At 42.4% G+C, this 4715-nt stretch overlaps 1 pseudogene; it reads right to left on the bottom strand.

Moving 5' to 3' along the window:
- Positions 1 to 1899: 1899 nt before the first annotated feature.
- LOC144581419 (adenosine receptor A2b pseudogene) lies at positions 1900 to 3176 on the bottom strand (annotated as a pseudogene).
- Positions 3177 to 4715: the final 1539 nt, after the last annotated feature.

Below are 4715 nucleotides of genomic sequence, written 5' to 3'. Positions count from 1 at the left end.
GGAAAGAAACTAGTAGTATAGCTGGAGAGATGGTGCGATTACACAAGTCCATACGTTTCAATTTGAAGATAGAAGAGGAAAGAATATCAATCAGAGATATTACTGAAGTCCTAGCTTAATATTTTAAATATTTAAAGAGCTCTAAAAAGGAATATATGATTCTACTGAGAGAGAGAGCATTAAAAAAAAAAAAGGAACATGAAGATCAGAATAAGTAAGAATGTGTACAAGGGAATCTCAGGAGAGGATGTCGAGCAGAAAAAACAGAAGTAAAACAATGTCCTTAAGATAAGCCAAAAATTGTTAAATGTTTCAGCTATGTGATCTATCAGAATGCCAAAAGGACTATTCATGAGGAAGTAGAAGCTGCCAACCTAATATATAATGGCATTATCAGGGCTTTTCTCAAAAAAAAAAATCTCTAAGAAAATTTCAATTGCTATTAACCGTAAAATCAAGTTTTTAACTGCAGACAGGATTTATAGAGTGAGAAGTGAAAAGATATAAACAAATTGAGAAAAATAAGAAGGAAATGTATTGTGTGAGGGCAGATGAGGTCGGGGGAAGTGATTTGTGATAGCTTTTGAATAAAAAAGGAAAACAAGTCAAAGCATATTTGTAAAATGTGTCAGTTGGGATAGTACCCAATAGATGGCCATCCACAAATGCATGTAAACAATACAGGAAGCAAAGGAAGTGCAGGAAATGAGGAAGCCTTTTAGTACAGTTAAAACATGACCCGGATTGTAACAATACTGAACAAAATCTATTTTTTAACATAATAGAGTTCCTTGAAAATAAGATATGCCAGCAAAGTGTTATCCCACTTAACTCTAACATGGTATATTTCTGTATGACTACAAGTGGAAAACTTCAAAAAAAATTATGCATAACTACATAATATGCAATCGATGATGCTTGATAACACTTGTATTTATTAATACACATTTCTGGGGGTGATATTTTATAATTTCTTTTCTAAGTTTTATTTTTATTTAACCTCATATACACACAGAGTTAAATAATTTTGCTTAGTAAAATGTTCGCACTTTGGGTTCTAAGAACTTAACCAAATTTAAACTTTGGAGTGAAGCAAAGTTCCCTACCTAGCTCTAAAAGGCAGAATTTTGTAGAAGAGGGATCCCATTTCACCAGCTTTTTTCCCTAGGGTAGTTTTCTGTATATGGAAAAGAATGGAGCTTAAAATTATGTGATCCAAATTTGATCAAAATAGTCTCTTAACTTAAGAGACTATCATTTCCTTAAATTAATACAGCAGTTTCTTGATTGAACAATTATACTTTTTTTTGAGATGGAGCCTCTGTCACCTGCTGGAGTACATGAGGTGATCTCAGCTCAGTGCAACCTCTGCTTCTCAGGTTCAAGTGATTCTCCTGCCTCAGCCTCCCGAGTAGCTGGGACTACAGGCACACACCGCCACGCCCAGCTGATTTTTGTATTTTTTAGTAGAGATGTGTTTTCACCACATTGGACAGGCTTGTCTCCAACTCGTGACCTTGTAATCCATCTGCCTTGGCCTCCCAAAATGCTGGGATTATAGGCATGAGCCACTATGCCTGGCCGAATAATTATACTTTTAATTTTTGAGGTCACCTTCAAGTATACATTTTTAGTACAGCCAACTTTTATTTTTCCATTGCTTCTAAGTTAAAAAATATTTGCATTATAATAGTTTGCAGTGTTTCACAGTAAAATAATTTCAGTAATTTTCCACCATAAACAAGGCAGACTTTTAAAAACAAAAGTCTGTTAGAATCCATTCAAGTTGTCAGCATCATTCGCACAGTGAAAGCAGCTGAATAGATCATAAATAAATTTGCCAACTCTTGGAGTCTACTAGTGACACATACATATTAGCTAGATATGTGGTAGCTCCAGGGAAGTGCTCAGGGGAGGCAGTCCATTTCCTTGTGAGGTGTAGCTATCTTTCACAGTGAGAATCCGCCAGCCGTGTCCTCTGTGTTTACTGTGGATTTATATCTTCTCCTTGAAGAGGCCAGAGCCTAGATCACAGGCCCACACCGATGGCAGGCTGTGCCCCAGTCTGACCATTCCCACTCTTGACATCTATTTGGCAGAGAAGATACCTGGAGATAATTTTGTGAAAAGTATAGCGGAATCCTCGGTTCCGGTAAGCATAGACAATAGGATTGACAACTGAACTGGCATGTGACAGAAGAATGGCCATATTCATTGCCCACTTGGGCTTATTTTTACCCTGAGCTGGCTGGAAAAGAGTGACACAGTTAAGGGCATGCACTGGTAGCCAGCACAGGGCAAAAAAACCCCACAATCATGGCTAGGGATTTGGCTGCATGGATCTCCCGCTGGAGGGTAGTCCTCGAGTGGTCCATCAGCTCAGTTTCGCTGAAGCTGCCTGCAGGCCACCATGAAGATCTTGATGTAGATCACCTGCATTATAAGCAGGGGGAGGGGGAGGGGCAGAACACACCCAAAGAAATTGAAATACACCATGTAGCTCATGGGTACCACATTCTCAAAGAGACACTTCACAAAGTAGCAGTTTTCATTCGTGGTTCCATCCCAGGGCTCTGGGCAGTTGCTGGTGGCACTGTCTTTACTGTTCCACCCCAGGAATGGTGTCAATCCGATGCCAAAGGCAAGCACCCAGAGGACAGCAATGACCCCTCTTGCTTGGATCCCAGTGACCAAAGTTTTATACCTGAGTGGGACACAAACGGCCAGGTCCCTGTCGACTGCCACGGCCAAGAGACCGAAGATGGAGCTCTGGCCTGAGCGCCAGCACGAAGCAGGCGAGGAAGAGGCAGCCGCAGAAGTCAGTACAGAAGCCCAGGCTGCTGGTGATAGCAAAGGGGTTAACGAAGAGCTCCACGGCCGGCCGGGGCCGCAGCCAGGGACACCAGGAAGTAGTTGGTGGGCGTCTGCAGCGCGCTCGCCGTGGCCACTGCGGCGCACACCAGCGCGTTGCCCGCCACCGACAGAGCGGCGATGACCAGATGACCAGCTCCACCGTCAGGTACAGAGCATCCTGTGTCTCCAGCAGCATGGCCCGGCCGGCCGGGCCCCAGGCGTCCCCTACCGGAGCCTGGCCGGGGGTGGGACAGCTGCGTGAATCCCGCCAGGCATGGCCACAGTGCCCGGGCCACACCTCCGCCGGCCGCTGGTATTTTATAATTTTAAAAAGTAATTTTTTTTTTTGAGATGGAATCTTGCTCTGTTGCTCAAGCTGTGGTTCAGTGGCGCGATCTTGGCTCACTGATACCCCTGCCTCCCAGGTTCAAGCGATTCTCCTGACTCAGCCTCCTGAGTAGCTGGGACAACAGGTTCCCGCCACCACGCCTAGCTAAATTTTGTATTTTTAGTAGAGGCTGGGTTTCACCATGTTGGCCAGGCTGGTCTTGAACTCCTGACCTCAGATGATCCTCCCCTCTTGGCTTCCCAGAGTGCTAGGATTACAGGTGTGAGCCACTGTGCCCAGCCTAGAAGAGTATGATTGCTTTTCAAGAGCTAAATAACAGAAGCAGGTATATTAAAGACTGAATTACCAGATTTCTTTGGAGTTCAACCCTTTGAAAAATGCTGGTAGAAACAAGCAGTTCTGATGCAAAGAAGCATGTGTTGTGGTATTTTTAAGTAATATTTTAACTGCAAAACCAAACAGTTGTTTTGAAAACATCACTGAGCACAATGATAGAGGTGGGTGGATAACAGAAATTCAAACAAAGAAACAAACATAGACATTTTCAGAAAGAGTTTAGGATAGTTGGATTTCACATGTACAGAATATTCTAGATCAGGGCTTCCCTGGGCCACACTGGAAGAAAATTGTCTTGGGCCACACATAAAATACACTAACACTAATGATGGCTGGTTAAGTTTAAAAAAAAAAAAAAAAACAGCAAAAGAAAAATCTTATAATGTTTTAAGAAAGTTAAAAAATATGTGTTGGGCCACATTCAAAGCCGTCCTGGGCGACATTCAAAGCCGTCCTAGGCCACATGTGGCCCACAGACCGCAGGTTGGACAAGCTTGTTCTAGATTCTCACTTCAGCTTCTCCAAACACAATTGAGATTACAGCCTTGCAATTTAAAATAAATCAACAATTTAGAAGAAGAGTGTAGATTTCTTCTCTGGGAAGAATCACCCAGGGAATAAAATGAGTAAAGTCAACTTTGCTGAAGACTGACTGAAAGGTTATTGGCCCTGATGAACGACTTTGCTTAGGTCACTCTCATGAAGTATGTGCAAACTCTTAAAAAAAAAAAAAAAAAAAAGCTAATCTTAAATTTTATAATTTTTGGGTAAATTTGCAAACCTTATCTCTCATTAGATTAGTTAAAACAATACAAATACATTTTTCACAGAGCTAATTTCTAGATAAGTGGGTCTGGCGCTTCTCTGTGTTGCTTTTCCCTGTTTGTCCTTTACTTCCTGTCTCGCAGCCTCCCTTACCACAGCAGCCAGCCCCAGTGCCGTGTTCTGCATTCTGGCAGCCCCAGCTTCACTGTGCTGTCCTTCTACATTTCTCCTCCAGAGCACAGCTCAAGGCACCAGCCAGGAGTCTTCGAAGTTTCTGAACCGAGTACCCCATCAGAAAGCAATGTGAGCACACTCCCAAGGGCCTTCTAAATTACATGCATATATTACTATAAATACAACAAAACACAAATAGACCATTTTTAACAGACGAGATAAAGATCAAATCAATCAT

This window comes from Callithrix jacchus, chromosome 2, assembly GCF_049354715.1.
Source record: "Callithrix jacchus isolate 240 chromosome 2, calJac240_pri, whole genome shotgun sequence".
NCBI lineage: Eukaryota > Metazoa > Chordata > Mammalia > Primates > Cebidae > Callithrix > Callithrix jacchus.
Note: the sequence above shows the minus strand (reverse complement) of the source record. Positions and strands in the feature narration are given on the sequence as shown.